A 19,529-nucleotide genomic window follows, 5' to 3' on the forward strand; every position below is an offset into this window, starting at 1 on the left:
ATATAAATATTTCAAAATTTACATGAATAATATTTTTTTTGGATACTATTAAAATAATGAATCTTAAGATGACCTGCCCAAGCTTAAATACCGAAACACTAACAAAGTGTAGTGTCCTATCAGACAATATTTGATAGGTGGTTTTATGGGTGTTTAATAATAACAAAATGAGTGAATGTCAAGAATTCGGTACGTGTGGTCAAGAGTTTTTGCCAATGATGAGGTAACTTTGGCTAGAGATTCTTCAAAAATATCAAGTCTATTATTCAGCTTGTTGATTAAATCACCCTCCCTCTTTTTGTTCTACTATCTGTTGATTTTCTAGTTCTCCGGGTAAATTATTCAATGAATTGGTGAGAAGTGTTTTAGGGTCAGTTTCTTCAAAAGCATGGATCTCATTTGACAAGGAACATGTATCAACATTTACAGTGTTTTCACTAACATCATTTGCTTTTGGTACAGTGTGTATGTCTTGCTTAGTCATTGTGTTATCAACAAAATGCTTGCAAACCTCAAATTTGTTGTCACAAAACGATTCCCATTCTTTACCTTGAATTAAAATCTTGCCTGCTGTCAGGCATATTATGAGTTTGTACAAAAAGTCATCTGTACGTTCTTACTACTGTCGTGTTTTTAGAGACCACACATTCAGTCTGTACAATTCTATCATTTTCACTTATCTTGTCAGTATATACAACATCATTATCACTAGTACCTTCTTTATTATATATCAATTCCGCAAGAGCAGAAATCCAATCATGTACTCTTCCAATGGGGGTTATAAAACTTGTACAGTTTGCATTTTGTTTGTAAAATGTTTTGTCGATCAGTTCAAACTGGATAAATTGAAAGGTGAAGCAATATGTCAGATAAGAGACACTTGTGACCATAACAAATTAATACATAATCGAACTAATTTCAAACTGTTTATGATAACGTCGATGATAGTATTACTGATGCTTTATCAATTGACCGTTCTGAATTATTACAGCACAAAAATATCACGGAAAAATAGATATTTCTTTAGTTTTATAATAACTAAACATAACCCATATATACGTAAAATTATAAAAAAAACAAATGCATCACGAAACACTGGAATTTATAGCAGTTTGACGAAGAATGTGTACAAGACTTAGTTTTCAACCAATTGTTGTGTATATCAAACATGAATTGTAGAAGACATGATTAATAGATCAAAGTTGAAGACTAGAACGTACAATTGACAGTTGGACTCCTGATGATCATGGCATATCTTTCAAAATATCTATTGATGAAGAATTTAAATATGAATATTTCAAAATTTACCTGAATAATATTTGTTTTGAATAATATTAAATTAATGCATCTTAAGATGACCAACCCAAGATTAAATGCCGAAACACTAAGTGTAGTGTCCTATCAAGCAATATGGGATGGGTGGTTTAATGGGTGTTTAATAATAAAGAAATGAGTGACTGGGGTGCATTATTGTATCTCAAGATGAGTGACTGTCAAGATCTCTGTGCTTGTGGTACATTATTGTATCTCAAGATGACTGACGTTCAAGATCTCTGTGCTTGTAGTGCATAATTGTATCTCAAGATGACTGACTGTCAAGATCTCGGTGCTTGTGGTACATTATTGTATCTCAAGATGAGTGACTGTCAAGATATCAAAGCTTGTAGTGCATTACTGTATCTCAAGATGAGTGACTGTCAAGATCTCGGTGCTTGTGGTACATTATTGTATCTCAAGATGAGTGACTGTCAAGATCTCGATGCTTGTAGTGCATTACTGTATCTCAAGACGAGTGACTGTCAAGATATCTGTGCTTGTGGTGCATTACTGTATCTCAAGATGAGTGACTGTCAAGATCTCGATGCTTGTAGTGCATTACTGTATCTCAAGATGAGTGACTGTCAAGATCTTGGGGCTTGGGCATTACTATACTTTGTATTTCATGATGAGCATGATAAATTACCAAAGAGCTCATTTTTAAGTCTGATAGTCATTCAAAGATTTTAACTGTATTGAGTGAACAACTGATTTCCCTTTTACATATTAGAAAAACTGTAATTTAATTAGCTTATTGTGAGATATTTGAACTATGAGTTATCGGATCAAGTTTAATTTACAAGGAAGCTATTAAACCAAGAGTTCCAAGTGGTGAAGTTGAAATCATCCCATCGTAAATTTTACGGACGCCATCACGAGTTGGCTGACCGTTATGGAATATCCGTTTCACAGATGATAGCGGATATGTTCGTAACTACAATCCCGTCTCCTTTTCCCCGAATGTGACCTACCGATTTAGACTTATTGCTGGAGTTTTACTTACATGAGCAACATGACGGGTGCCACATGTGGAGCAGGATCTGCGTATCCGTCAGGAGCACTTGCGATCACCCCCAGTTTTTGTTGGGGTTCGTGTTGCTCAGTATTTAGTTTTCCATGTTGTGTTTTTTGTACTATTGTTTGTCTGTTTGTCTGTTTGTCTTTTTCTTTTTCAGCCATGTCGTTGTCAGTTTATTTTCGACTTATGAGTTTGAATGTCCCTTTGTTATCTTTGCCTGTCTTTTAAAAAAACCCTGATGTCAGAATCTTGTTGGATTCAACAGGACAAATTTCGACTTCCACGGTAAAATCATAAAATTTAAGAGTTTACAATTAATTTATGAAAGGTCTTGGAAGTCCTCATTTTGTAAGCGCTTCATAAAATATAAATGTATTTATTAAAGTTCAGCATACACGTGTTTCTATTTATGTAAGCACACACACGTGAGTGTGTGTCTTTATAGTGGTCATCTATTGGTGTTTATATTAAATAAACCGGTCTGTGTTTTAAATATATGATATTTTGGAATGGTCAATATTTGTCGTAATGCGTAAATATATTGAGTATGATATTTGATATGTTAATAGCACGGGATTTTTAAAGCGCGAATAGTTTCTTGTTAAAGTAAGTTGAGAAATATTGTCTTTCGAAGCTCGTTTATAGTGCAGTTTAGTTAAGACGAAGGGGTACCCACTTTGCGTTGATAGATAGATATTTATACTATGGCATTGGTTAAAAATTTATATATATATTATATGATTTCTCAATTTGATTTTCTATTTTGTAGGCTGTCATGTACCACGCAGCTGTGTTGACGTTTCCGCATGGGGATTCGTGTTATTTCATTTTTTTAATAAATACTAACATAAGCTGTACATGCTGGCGAGCTTTTCCTATGAAACGAGTGTTTTTTTGTTTTTTTTATAAATACTTTATGTTCGTTTGAGGTAAAGAATTGGAATATAAAACTTTTTATTTTACTATTTCAAGTTAAAAAAGGAATGATAAAAATTGATGCACTTAAAAGTGTCTTTTTTTCTTTGTAGATGTCTCACCAATAAAACCAAGTATGACATGAATACGGAGGGTTAAACGAATAAAGATGCCTTTGATGATTGAAGCTTGGTTAAAATAATAAGAGGTGAGTATTGAAAAATATACCATTGTTTTGCACATTAAAAAATGTGTGAGATTTTTTCACCAATACTTTTAAATGTGTTCTAGCATCTTTGTCTACCAAAATCTATAGGTTTCTTTTTTTATCAAATCCCTGACAGTTGCCATAAGAAATAATTGTTTAACTCAAGTTTGAAAAAAGCATATATCAATATCATTGCACAGAGATAATTTGTTCGCATATTACATTAGTGTTCTTAATTTGAGCTGCAGAATAATATTAACCAAATTATGATTAAGATAGTAAAATATTTTGTTTTCTGTTGCAGATGCTGTAGTTACAAGTCACGAATGTGCAACAGAGACCACAATATGGAACGAGTGTACAAGATACCTAAAATCTGCAACAGTCGATGTGTCTAGAAAAAAAGACTAAAATTTTAAATAGAATTTAGTATTCAGTTTGTGTTTGTTTGAAATTGTAAGATACATATGTAAGCAACTTATAATATACTTAAGGTTTTAGGTCACAGACATATTTTATATTTGAACAGAATAGTTACATGTATAATCTATTTTGTCTATAAAGAAAAATGTGGGTACAGAAATGTTTAAGATGATCTATGCCTGGTAAGGTTTAGCTGTTGTGCTTGTTCTTCTTGTCCAGTCCTGTATTAAACACAATAGATTCAGAAGTGAGTGGTCTCCTTAACAATTTTACTAAGACAAATGGAATGACCTATTTTACTCTGCAACAGACTACATCAACTACCAACACACGACTACTCCCACTTTGTACATATAGTTATATTGCACTTAGAATTGCATTGATGGATATAATAAGGGGTAATGATTTCAGCTGTTGATAGGCCTACGTTTAACCAATTTTCAACACATTCACATCCTATTCTCAACCTTGAAGATTTTGACCATCGCCTCTTCTTTCGTCCATTTATCTCAATTCAACTTTTGTTCTACCAAATATTCATAAATGTTGACCATATTTCAAGTTCAACTCCCATTGAACCTAAAACAGTCAACCTGGATTAAAATCTCACCTGTTTTCACATTCATTGACTATAATTCAACCAGTATTTGACCTGTTTTCAACATACATTGACCACAGTTCAACCAGCATTCGACCTGATTTCAACATACACTGACCACAGTTCAACCAGCATTCGACCTGTTTTCAACATGCACTGATCACAGTTCAACCAGCATTCGACCGGTTTTTAACATACACTGACCACATTTAGACCACATTTAGACCAAAATTCAACATATTTTCAACGTTGAAGTCAACATTATGTTTTCAACGTCATATCATTTTTAAATCCAAACCTACTTTTCAACATTGATTCAACGTTGACATCTGACGTTTATTCAATGTTGAATCAACGTTGTTGTGTCTGCTGGGATGCATTTTGTTTACAGGCTGATGTCCAGTGGAAATTAAACAAAGGATTAGCATCGTATTCACACAATATTCACACAATTCTTCGTCTGCTAATTTACGAGTAGGCCTTTGAAATATTCCACGAGCAGATTTGTAAAGTTTTTTTTAATTAATTTTTCACAAATATCATCCTCCAAGGATTCTTATTTCTCCCATAATTTTCCATCGACGAAACAATTTCGTCAACTTAGTAAGCTGAGAGTTTTTCTTTTCTTTTCTGAAGCATCACAGGTAACAGCTTTTTCTTTTTCTCTAAAATTGAATTTGAAAATTATTGACTTGTCCCGAATGCGGTACCCTTCAAACGTTGTGTCATCATTCGTATCATTTTACGGTCTGAGAAGTTCCTAAATTTTACGACTTTTGGTCACGGTTTAACTGTCTCTTTTTTTACTTTTCCTAAACGGAACTCACTTTCAATCTTTATTGTTGTTTTTGCTTTTTCAATCTGAGGTGTATTCTCACAGAAATCCAGTATGGTATCAACACAGTTTTCATTGTCTTTACCGGTTTTATGATCTATGTGTCTTTTTTCTGTTATACCCGTTACACCTCGTTGCTCCTTTTACTTCGTTTCCGTCGGTTTCAGTGTCAGTCATAACACTTAGTGTTGTGATTATAATTTTATTTAATATGCGTGTCATTCATTTTTGGCATTTTAGGAATTCTGCACAACCAACAATTACAAACCAGAACTATTATCACAACACAGCAAGTAAATTTTATACAAAATAACGAAAAACAACAAGATGTACACGTAGTATTCTGTATACTAAGTACATAAAAAAAACTAGGAAGCTGCAGTCCCTGATCAAGTTTTTGGGCCATTTTTCTCTCAAATTCAGGATATCTATAAATCATTGATGACATCCCAAAATATTTCAGGACCTCCACTATTCGATTTCAGAAAAAAAAGAAGGTCCTGGATCGAATTGCAGAGGTCCTGAAATATTGCAGGATATCATGAAATCGAATTATGGAGATCCTGAAATCGAATTTTGGAGGTCCTGAAATATTTCAGGATATTGTTTTGGATTTTTTTTGGGTATATTTTGATATTTGCAACAACAAATCAGGATCTCTGAAAATACAATAAATTTGGTTAAATCCACGCCTCATAATCATAATCATGACATTTGACAGAGAGGCGGAAGTTACCAAAGGGATATTCTAACTCATAAGTCGAAACAAATTGACAGTGCCATGGCAAACAAATGAATAACAACCAAAAGACAAACAAGTTGACAAAACACAAAATAGACAACTATTTGTAAAGACTGAGCAAATACGAACCCAACAAAGTCCGGGGGGTTGATCCTTCAGGTACTCCGGATGGGTAGGCAGTCTTTCTTTCATATCATTTTATAACATTTAAAATATTCCAAAAAGAGTCAATTAGAAGCAATTGAAATTATATATTGAATGAAGGAAATGATTAAAACCAAAGCGTCAGTCCAGACGAACAGAAATGCAGAGTCAGTCAAGAAGAACAGAAATGCAGAGTCAAACCAAAGCGTCAGTCAAGAAGAACAGAAATGCAGAGTCAAACACGGGGACAATAAAAAGGAACAACGGTAAACAAGGGACCATGTATCGCTAGTAACTAGAGACCTGAATTAGACTTACAAGACTCAAGTTAGTGATAACATCCTATATGGGCTATATGATGCCAAATATACTTTATACGACTTCTACAGATACGATCAGATACATGCACCAGCATTTTAATGTTGTTGCAAATATCAAAATATACCTTCAAAAAATCAAAGACAATATCATCCTTCATCGAGCATCCGTCTTTCAGCCATTTCCAATAAATTGTCGTTTGAAAATGTAATGAATTATGGATCTTACAGATATGACTCCAATATGATGAAAAATGGTCAGGCTAGGTCTTTTAATGCCACAGTAAGTGAGGATTTTTTCAGTTTTTTTTTGTTGTTGCTTTTTTTATTTACTGAAACTCAGATACTGCCGGCGAAAGAGATATTGTGTCTCTGCAATTCCCTTCTATTTGTAATATGTAATCATTGCTGATACAATGCAGGAGTAGCTTCGTCTGCACTAGTGGACGAAATGATACTTCAAGATATTTGGTTTACTCGTGTAAGATCGTGTTTTTGGAGGGAAAATACCGATGCTTATGAATGTATAGAATTAGCATGGCTAAAAATCAATGAAGCAGTTCCGATTAGACATTTGCGGAAACTGGTCTAAACCTAGGATTACATTTACGATTACAGTTAACGAAAAACAAGGGGTCGTCTCAAAATATATATAAAAAAAAATACTAGTAAAACCAAATGTGTTTTTTTATGTAAATAAGATTTTTTGGACGACACACTAATGCAGCACATATGTTCACAAATAAAGGCAACAGTAGTATACCGCTATTCGAAATTAATAAATCGATTGAGAAAAAAACAAATCCGGCTTACAAACTAAAACTGAGGGAAACACATCAAATATAAGAGGTGAACAACGACACAACAGAAACACAACACTAAAATGCAACACACACAGAAACGAACTATTATATAACAATGGCCATTTTCCTGACTTGGTACAGGACATTTTAAGAAAAAATGGTGGGTTGAACCTGGTTTGTGGCTAGAAAAAACCTCACACTTTATGGCAATGTTAAATATAACACTAAATAGTTATCAAAGGTACCAGGCTTATAATTTGATACGCTAGACGCGCGACTCGTCTACATAAGACTCATCAGTGACGCTCAGATCAAAACAGTTAGAAAGCCAAACACGTATAAAGTTGAAGAGCATTGATGACCCAAAATTCCAAAAAGTTGTGCCAAATACGGCTAAGGTGATAGAAAGCCAAACACATATAAAGTTGAAGAGCATTGAGGACCCAAAATTCCAAAAAGTTGTGCCAAATACGGCTAAAATGACACAATTACATGACATGAATACAGTACAACATTACGGACAGAGAATTACGCAAATAAACAATACAATATAGTACATTTGGACAACGAAACAACAGAAACACTGAAGTGAACAAACAACAAACGAAAATGCAACACACACAGAAACACACTATACGATAACAATTGCCATTTTCCTGACTTGGTACAGGACATTTTTAAGAAAAAAAAGGTGGGTTGAACCTGGTTTTGTGGCTAGCCAAACCTCCCGCTTTTATGGCAATGTTAAATATAACATTAAAATGACAAGATTACATGACAGGACTACAACACAAATAAATGGGAGAACATACAGGACAGAGACACACACAAATAATAGCTATCAAAAGGTACCAGGCTTACAATCTAATACGCCAAACGCGCGTTTCGTCTACATAAGACCCATCAGTGACGATCAGATCAAAAAAGTTCGAAAGCCAAAACAAGTACAAAGTTGAAGAGCATTGAGGACCAACAGTTCCAAAAAGTTGTGCCAAATACGGCTAAGGTTATATGCCTAGGATAAGAAAATCCTTGGTATTTAGAATAATTCATACTATTGCAAACAGTAAATTTATAAATGACTACATAATAGATATAGATATAAGAAGATGTGGTATGAGTGCCAATGAGACAACTACATGTTAACACCGAAGTGGTGACTTACTACAGAATAAAAAAAGGCACAGCCGAACAACGTATTATATGTAAGCCGAATAGATCGACGCACAATGTGACGTCACATATAAATTTCTATCAATTTCCAAAAAATAGTATATAGTTTAAGATTAGGTTTGTAATACTGATATAACATGTATTAATAACTATGAAAATTACAATATTTATTGATATACAATTGTGGTAGTAATTAGATAATTAATTGTATTATCAAGCTATGTCGCTACGTCTTATAGCAATGCGAATTCACACTCAGCAAAACAATCACAATCGGGAATAAGTCACGTTCGGTACTTAAAAGATCAGACGACGTAAAGGCAAACCACAATCTAACACGTGGTAAAAATGTCCTTTGTTAGTTTGGACAAAGACACATCGTATGAATCAACCAATTTGTGATGGTGTCCATAAAATTTACGGAGTGTCATTTTTAATCTGTCCTCCTCATAACTTTGTTGGAGCAGTTTCTGCGTTAGGAGCACACTCCTGTATATGAAGTCCGTATAGTAAGAACATGCACGAACATAACGTATCAACTCAGATATGTAAACAACATACGAAGGGGCAGCGAGTATGTTACTGCTGAGAAATGGGAAATTGATAATTGGGAAGTTGAAATCGTCCCGTTTATCATAGATTTTCGTGTGAAGTCGTCCATCTGTGTCAATATTAGGGAAACAAATCAAGGTATGAAGCAATCCTTCTAGTATCAGTAGTATCCTTAATTTCAAGTTCACTGGGATATATGTGATGTAAGTATTGGCTGAAATATGGGTTATTCAATGATAGGACATCATCAATATATCTAAAAGTAAAATTAAAGAATTTCGCAAGGTGCTTTTTCTTTTTGTCTTTTTGAAGGTTCTGAATGAATTCTGCTTCATACGAGTACAAAAAAAATCGTCCAGTAGGGGTGCACAATTAGTACCCATTGGAATACCGACTGTCACAACATATTTGAATCGTTGTCTTGGATGTACTTTGTTTTCTTTTTCTTAATTCTCCGATGGTGTGTTCAAGATCTACTGTATATTGTGTAATAAATCTATTTAATTTTCTACACTTCTTCAATATATTCTGGAGTTCCCGACCAATCTGTTGTCTTGTATAATGTGTCAATACTGGATGTCTGTTTGGATATATTTTTCGCCCACCTAAAACAACAGAGAACCGTAGTTTATCTTTCCCTAAGTACTTCTTTTTATGTTATGGTTCTAAATACAGTATGTATAAAAATAAAAATAAGAAGATCTAGTGTGACTGACAATGAGACAACTCTCCACAAGAGACCAACTGACACAGAAATTGACAACTATAGTTCACCGTACGGCCTTCAACAATGAGCAAAGCCAATACCGCATAGTCAGCTATAAAAGGCCCAGAAATGACAAATGTAAAACAATTCAAACGTTCAAGTTGATGCATGCTCAGACAATGGAAGAGTTAAGTAAGCAAGCTGAGTTACCACAAGTAGTAAATACAGGTGATAATGATACATCTCGTGGACCTAAATTTCCACCTTTCGAAGGAGGTAATGATGAGATAGATAGTTATCTCAGGAGATTTGGGCGTTATGCTACTGCTCAAAAGTGGCAACCAGATATTTGGGCCACTCATCTTAGTGCATTATTGAAGGACAAGGCTTTAGATGTCTATGCACTTTTACCTGTTGATAAAGCTCTTGATTTTTCAGCTTTGAAAGATGCTCTTCTTAAAAGGTATGATATAACTGAAGATGGATTCAAACGTAGATTTAGAAGTTGTAGACCAGAGCCAGGTGAGACTTTTGTACAGTTTTCTGTTAGGTTAGATAGCTATTTTAAGCGTTGGATTGAGATGGCACATACAGATACTACTTAAAAAAGTTTGTATGATTTGATTATGCGGGATCAGTTTCTGCATATATGTTCGAAGGACTTGTCATTGTTTTTGAAAGAAAGAATACCAGATTCTTTAGAGAAAATGGTAGGTTAAGCTGACCAATATCGTGAGGCAAGATATACAAGTGCTTCCAATCTTATAAATAAAGGTAATCAGTAGAACTCATCTGCAGTAAAAAGCAAAAATGGTCAAAAACTAGTTGATAACGCAAGGAAAGAACAGAGAAGTAAACCTGCAGAACGTACTTCATTTATACCTGTCAGAGACAGAAAGTGTTTTAGGTGTGGTAAGACTGGACATATTGCATTGGTTTGTAGAGTTAATCTACAAAAGACAAGCAGTGCATTGTCAGAGGATAAAAAGAATTTTAAAGGTAAGTTATGTAATACCTATGCTATACCTACAGATTCTATAAACCAGTGACAGTTTTAGGAGATACTGGTTGTAGTGGCATTGTTATAAAACGTGACATGGTGGACAATGAGTCATTAACGGGTGGAAAACAGGTATGTAATTTGGGAGATGGAACCAGAGTTGAAGCGGCAATAGCTAGAATTGCGATAGAAACACCATATTTACAGGGAAAGTTTGAAGGATGGTGTATGGCCAATCCTGTTTATGACTTAATCATTGGTAATGTTGCGGACGCTAGAGAACCAGGAAAACCTGATCCTTCGTGACAATACACATGCGCTGTTGAGACAAGAGAACAAGAAAGGAACAAAAATAAGCCGTATGTTCAATTGAAGGTGAAAGATATTATCACAGATGAGGTAAATCCAAGCGATAATAAGAAAGCTCAACTAGAAGATACAACTTTGGATAAAATAAGAAGGTATGTATTTACCGGTGATACAGTTGCAAGCAAGAATGGAACAGCAAAGTGGATATTAAAAAGAGGTATGATATACAGACAGTTTTCCATATCAAAACTCGATAAGGTAAGTTGTACTCAGTTAGTATTTCCGAAGTCTTATCGTGAGACAGTGACGAGATTAGTACATGAGTCGATTATGTCAGGTCACATGGGCATGCAGCGTACCCTTGATAGAGTATTATCAGCTTTTTATTGGCCAGGTGTTTCAGCAGATGTTTAGCGCTTTTGTCAGTCTTGTGACATATGTCAGCGTACAGTTCCAAAAGGAAAGATAGGTAAGGTACCTTTACAGTCTATGCCGCTGACAGATGAGCCATTTAAACGAGTGGCGGTTGATCTTATTGGACCCCTTATTCCTAGAACAGACATAGGTGATAGATATATACTGACTCTCGTAAATCATGGTACACGTTATCCTGAAGCAATAGCTTTGAAGGATATTGAGACAGAGAGCGTTGCTGAGGCATAAGTAGACATATTCTCCAGAATAGGAGTTCCACAGGAAATGTTAACTGGTATGGGAAGTCAGTTTACATCTAGGCTTATGGCCGAGGTAAGTATACTCGTATCACTTAGACAGTTGACTACAACTGGTTATCATCCTATGTGTAATGGGTTGGAAGAGTGGTTTAATGGAAGTCTAAAACTGATGTTAAAGATAATGTGTCATGAACGACCTAAAGATTGGGACAAGTATTTAAATGGTTTATTGTTTGCATACAGTGAAGTTCCACAGGAGAGTCTGACGTTTTCGCCTTTCGAGCTTGTGTACGGTAAGCAGGTAAGAGGACCTATGGCAATATTAAAGGAGTTATGGACTAAAGATATAGACGATCCTGAAGTGAAGTCTACATTTCAGTACGTGATAGATTTAAGAGAGAGATGAGAAGCTACATGTGAACTTGCTCGAATCAATTTGGCTTGTGCATCAAGGAAGAATAAGGAATATTACGATAAATCGACCAAGCAAAGACACATGAAGGTAGGTGTAAAGGTTCTTGTACTCTTACCTACAGATAAGAGTAAATTGTTGATGCAGTGGAAAGGTCCTTATACCATTGTTGAGAAATTTGGTAATGTAGACTACAGGATACAGAGGAATGGGAAGATAAAAACGTTCCATGCAAATTTATTAAAAAGGTATGTGGAAAGAGATGATGTAGGAGATATTGTTTCAATGGTCAAAGATGATGTTTTAGCAGGGGTGAGTTCTGCCGTGATAGATACTGATAGTGATCAAGTAGATGTTTATGACGGGATTCATGAAATACCGTTTACAGACTCAGGTGAGTACGCTCAGCATATTCATGTTAATCCTAATCGAAAGTCAAATATTACAGGTGAAGTAATTGCTGTTTTCATTTCCAGAAGTCTTTACTGATAGTCCAGGATGTACCGATCTTCTTGAGCATGACATTAAATTATCCAGTGAAACGCCTATCAGGATGAAACCGTATCCTATTCAATATAGTATGTTAGACACAATGAATATTGAGGTTAGTAAAATGTTAGATCTTGGAGTCATCGAAGCATCTACGAGTCCTTATATAATCATCTTCACCTTGACATTTGAGCAACAGTTAGAGGTACTATATGACCTTTAGTCAGACTTAAAGAGGCAAATCTTACAGCTAGACCTAGTAAGTTTTCTATAGGTTATAGCAGTTTAGAGTGTTTGGGTCATTTTGTCGGTGATGACAAACTTAAACCCAATCCAGACAAGGTTAAAGCAATACAAGAAGCCCCAAGACTGGTTACAAAGAAACAGGTAAGATCTTTTCTTGGATTAGTTGGTTTTTACAGGAAGTTTATTCCAAACTTCTCCTGTATTCACTTCCGCTCACTGACCTTACGAAGAAAGTACAGCCTAATACTGTGGTTTGGGTGTGCCTTAGTCAGGTTCCCCATTTTGAAATTACCAGATTTTTCTCAGATTTTTGTTCTGATGACCGATGCATCAGATAGAGGCATTTGTGCAGTACTGATGCAGAACCAGGAGAACATCAAGATGCCTATTGTCTATGCAAGAAAAGTGAAGAAGCTTATTCTACTATTGAAAAGGAGTGTTTAGCCATTGTAAGGGCTGTACAAAAGTTTCAAAGGTATTTATACGGTAGAGAATTTATAGTTGAGACTGATCACCAGCCACTTACTTATCTGAATAAAAAGAAAACTTATGAGATGGGCATTGCTCTATCACCTTACAGATTTAGAATTGTAGCAGTTAAAGGTAAAGATAATGTTGGTGCAGATTACCTCAGTAGAGTTTACGATGTAAATATTACAGTGTTTTGTTTTATCATGAACGGTTAGTAGTGAAGATTTTATGGTTAAAGTTTTATTTTATTGATGTCTAAATATCACAGGACTAGATTTGAGTTGGTGACATACTGTGATGTTGTGGGCAGGATATGACGGGACATAACACCTTGAATAGGTATTAGTTATGAGACGACAAGACCTGATAATGATCCTTATTTATCTTTTAGGTGAGTATAATTCGATTTATTTTAAGGTTCAGTTGGTATTTTATTTGGACCTGGTCATGGGTTGAGTACTGTCCGGTAGTGTCGATAGTATGAATAGTTTATCTTTTGAATTTGGAATAGTGTATTTGTGAATGATTTTTGTATATAAATCTATTTCTGGTTATTATTGTTACATAGTCAGTATTCCGTACTTCTTTTGATGGGGAGAAACTGTCACATGGCAACATTATTGAATGACAACGTAAACCTTGTGAGACGTCAACAGGGCAGCCGTAACCTACACGTTACGTTGGGCCAGTTTGATGACTGGAAGTATATTTTTCTACAGCAGTTCAGTTAACTAGCGAAACAGAATGAACAGTTTAATTTGAACATTTATTATTATTATCTAATTTGTTAATTTGTACTATATTAAATTGTTAATTGTATAAAGTGTTAGTCATCATTTTGTAAGTACAGACTCCTTCTAAGCCAGCACTCGTCTATCCGTGACACAACATATATGAAGTTAAAGCAAAGGTCAAAATCTAGAACGACAAATTTACCTTTGACCTTTACCTATATTTCAAAGTCATGAACCAAGGACCTCAAACCAAAAGACCCTAGGTCTTTATTGTATAAGGCGAATGAGTTATATCACCTTACGCGTTATTTAAATATAAGAGGGGAGAAAACTCCCATTTAATGTCAACGTACCCTTTTGTCCAAAATTTACGTGTTACGTCATGTCGAAACTAACAAGAAGGTAAAAATATTTTTTCGATATCTTATACGGTTTCTGAAAAAAATGAAAAGAAGCTAAAATCAAAAATTTATAACATGACCTTGACCTTCGACCTTGACCTCATTTTCTTCTTAATGGACCAAGGACCTCAAATCAAAAGACCCTAGGTCTCTATCACTTATGATTTGCCAGTTGCAAATACATTTCACTTATACATGTACTATTGTGCGTTTGTTTTTTCTACATTGGCTAGAGGTATAGGGGGAGGGTTGAGATCTCAAAAAACATGTTTAACCCCGCCGCATTTTTGCGCCTGTCCCAAGTCAGGAGCCTCTGGCCTTTGTTAGTCTTGTATCATTTTTAATTTTAGTTTCTTGTGTATAATTTGAAGTTTAGTATGACGTCCATTATCACTGAACTAGTATACATATTTGTTTAGGGGCCAGCTGAATGACGCCTCGGGGAACGGGAGTTTCTCGCTGCATTGAAGACCCATTGGTGGCCTTCAGCTGTTGTCTGTCTATGGTCGGGTTGTTGTCTCTTTGACACATTCCCCATTTCCATTCTCAATTTTATTAAAAACAAAAGGGGAAATAACTCTCATATGGAATCTCTATACCACTTCGGTCAAAATTAAACGGAACATCCTGAGGATATAAGGAGCAATTTGGAAAAATAAATTTGTCGGTTGCGAAGTATTAGAAGATAACTCTTACAAGAAAAAGTATTCGGTTAAACAGGGTCAGGTTCAAAAGCTTATAAAATGTTTGATATCCTATACCAAATATTTAAGCGACACCTTGCGAAACAACCAAACAGTGAAAAAAAAAATAAGGCGAAAGAAAAAAAAAATAATCAGAACAAAATCAAAAGGTGTTTCCACGGAAAAGTGGAAAGACCTATTTATCCAAGTAGTTTGAAATATACCGTATTTAATAAAATAAGTTTAACTACAAATCATAAGTATCTGTACCAAAGTCTATATCTGGTAAGTGATCAAAATGCAATAAAACAAATATCAGTAACACCTTGTGTCAACGACCATTATTTAAAGTAATCAATTCTAATACACTCTACTAGTTGGAGATAAACGTAAACTAAACAATAACACATTAAAATATTATTAGTAAAGTTGATCTCATCAGACTATTGAAAAAAATCTAAAACATTATATAACTTATCTGTATGAATCATGATTTGTGTGGTGTAAGATGTTAAGAAATGTTTTTGAAAAACACTTTTAAAAGTACATTTACTTGTGCAAGAGACTGAAGGTGTCATTGCATTCGATACATGATTATTGTGTTGATGATATATGTCATTAAATCTTAAACATTTTTTTTGTGAATACTCTAGTGTTGTTAAATGTAATATAATTATTGTATATAAATGTTGAATATTTGAATAAAGATAAAAGAAAAAAAAACACATTACAAGAACTAAACAATAACACATTACAAGCTCGTGGATAAAATATACTCTAGATAGTGCCTCTTGGAAACCGACAAGTAGTGCATTTGCTTGCGTGATAATACATTATAAATAATGCCCTATGGGAATCCTTCTCAGCAGAATCATTATCCAAATATTAAAACAAGGGTTCCAAGTGGTGAAATGAAATCATCCCTTCGAAAATGTTACGGACGCCATCACGAGTTGGTTGACCGTTATGGAATATCTGTTTCACGTATGACGACGGATATGTTCCAATAGTCGTAACTACAATCTCGTCCTCTTTTCCTCAATTGTGACCTACCGAATTAGACTTATTACCAAGTTTGTACTTACATGAGCAACACGACGGGTGCCACATGTAGATCTGCTTACCCTTCCGAAGAACCTGATATCCCCCTACTTTGGTTTAAAAGGGGTTTGTGTTGCTGTTGTTTTACTTTTAAGTGTTTTTCTTAGTGCTTTTTAATTTTTCTATGACTGTGTTGTTTATACCGGTTGAAGTCTTGTCCTATCATTTGTCATGAAAAACGTTTCAATTTAATAATTCACACTCGGTCAAGTTATTTTTTTTAAACATATTATACTTTATTTCATTAAAGCTATGTATATACATCTTTTAAGGATACAGCTTTCTCCTTATAAGCCCTGAAAACTCTAAATAATAGGTTTAGGGCTACCTATTGATACTAATATTATAGAACTAAGTATAAATTCTAATTTACAATTATCCGGAAATATAACAGTGTTTTTCCGTATATCATTAAGTTACTAGTAAATCGTCCTATACAATACTACTATAGGGAAAACGGTACTATTACATTTTCCCAGCATTAGGTTGGCCTTTTGTGTACCCAAGGCAGGTGAAGGAAGTCAAATTAGGAGCGCTGTGATTGGATGTAAGGGTACAATATATTTTTTTATTTATCTATGAATAACTGCAGTGTGTATATTTACAATATAAATTTTAAAACCTATTGAAATATTTTCTAGAGAATTATTCGAAAAGGCTTCCAAAATTTCATAAATTTGGTGTAAAATGACGGTGGGCATGGATAACATAAACAGGCTCCGTTGGAAATTGGTCATGATACTATTTGGCTTCATTTTTTAAAATAGAATAATAAAGTTCTAACACCACACATAACTGTTTTATCCAGGTTTTTATTATAAAAAGTGGTAAATTTAGAAAATGTTAGTATTGTCGCCTATGGCAGAATAAATAGTACCGTTTTCCCTATAGGGAAAAAAGAAGTATTACATTTTCCTGGTTTTAGGTTGGCCTTTTGTGTACCCACGGCAGGTGAAGGAAGTCAACTTAAGAGCGCTGTGAATGGGTGAAGGGTACAATATATTTTTTATTTATTTATGAATAATGCAGTGTGTATATTTACAATATAAATTTTGAAACCCGTTGAAATATTTTCTTGAGAATTATTCGAAAAGACTTCCAAATTTTCATAAATTTGATTTAAAATGACGGTGGGCATGGATATTATAAACAAGCTCCGTTGGAAGATGGTCATGATACTATTTGACTTTAATTTCTAAAACAGAATAATAAAGTACTTATACCACACATAACTGTTGTGTCCAAGTTTTTATTATAAAAAGTGGTAATTTTAGAAAATGTTAGTATTGTCGCCTATGGAAGAATAAATACTACCATTTTCCCTATAACAAAAACATGCTATTGGGATCCAATTTTACAATTAATGACTTTATAACTATTGATTCTGACTTTAGTGTCACTGAAACATGTGGTTAAACAGTTATACAAGTTTTAGCTAAGAAGGAAAAAGGAGATATTTTTAGAATACTTGCAATTTTCTGTAGCGTAAAGCGTACTTCCTGTTTCATTGCTTTGTAGTGGTTTACTCTTGACAGAAATTTATTTTTAAATATAGAGAACACATTTACTTTTTTTCTTTTATATTCGATGAGTAGTATGCCTTATTTATACTAAATAATACTATTGTTATAAAAAATAAATAATTTCATAATACTTTTCGTCAGTTATTTTATATCCAAGTACTAGGTTTTCCAAGCTTATAATGTGATATCTAATTTTGTGTTTTTTAAGAATTAATCTAATACTTTCCCAAAAAGTTTTAAAATATTTGCAGGTGATAAAGAAATGTTTATAATTCTTTTTAACATTGCATATATTGCATAAAGGAGTATCTACTATTTTCCAGATTTCTAATATTTGTTTACAAAGCAGTATCCAATGTAACAATTTCCACCTCAATATTTTCAATTTATTATCTTTTAAGTATCTAAATATAAACAGTGTATTGTGTTTTATTTTCAAATTGATATCTTCAACTTGCAAAATATTTTTCCACTTTACAAAACCTATTGGTGTTTCTATGTTAGATTGTATGAGTATATTATATATATCTTTTGTTGTTACATTTTGTAACTCATACTTTTTATGATTTTTACATACTATTTCCAATTTTTTATAAAAGTAAACTTTTGTTCGCTTTGATTTTTCATCTTTAAGTAAATTTAACCATTGGTTTGGCAATGCCTTTTTTTATTTTTGTATATTCTGAGAACCAATTACAATGAGACGATAGTTTGCTTAATTTCAAATTTTTAGAAACATCCAGGATATCATTTATATATAGTATATTATCTTTAACCCAGACTTAGTGATTATAGACTAGACATTTACCATTTGATTTTATGTACGTGTTTCCCCATATTATTTGTTTTCTTACTTCAGTAAAATTATTTGGATTTTTTTCTGTTCTATTCAATTTCACCTAAGTTTTAATCATTTCTAAGTAAAAGTGTGTTACATTATTTTTCAAATTCTCTATATCTTGTGTTTTATCTATTTTCAATAAAAAAAATTAAGTAATTTTCTCCTAGTTTATCAAAGTAAAACTGAGGAATAACTTTCCAGTTCGGTAACACATCATCCTTGTTATCTAATCTTTTAATCCAATTTATTTTTAATGATTCAACATATTTATCTATATCAATCATGTTCAATCCTCCGTTAGTATACTTTGATCTTTTAACCTTTCTATTTTATTATCCCTGATATTGATATTGATTACTGATGATAAAAGGTTAAGTTTGGAACTATTAAAGACTTTACAACAATTATTCTGCCTGAGATAGTAAGTTGTCTTTTAGACCAATCTTTGATAATTTTCTCTGATTTAGTTAACTGTTTTTCTAAGTTCAGTTTTTCACACTCAATCTTATTATGTCCAACGTATACTCCTAAATAACGGCAACAGTAGTATACCGCTGTTCAAAAGTCATAAATCGATTGAGAGAAAACAAATCCGGGTTACAAACTAAAACCGTGGGAAACACATCAACTGCCATTTTCCTGACTTGGTACAGGACATTTTAAGAAAAATGGTAGGTTGAACCTGGTTTTATGGCTAGCTAAACCTACCGCTTATATGGCAATGTTAAAAAATGTCGCTAAAATGACAACACTACGTGACAGAAATACAGCACAAACAAACGCAAGAACACTCAGCACAGAGAAACGCACAAATAAATAATATAATAGTCGTTACAACGTGTAAACCGCAGAATAACAACGAACATCTTCCATTAACGACAGCACAGGACATCA

This window comes from Mytilus californianus, unplaced genomic scaffold (assembly GCF_021869535.1).
Source record: "Mytilus californianus isolate M0D057914Y unplaced genomic scaffold, xbMytCali1.0.p SCAF_17, whole genome shotgun sequence".
Classification (NCBI taxonomy): Eukaryota; Metazoa; Mollusca; class Bivalvia; order Mytilida; family Mytilidae; genus Mytilus; species Mytilus californianus.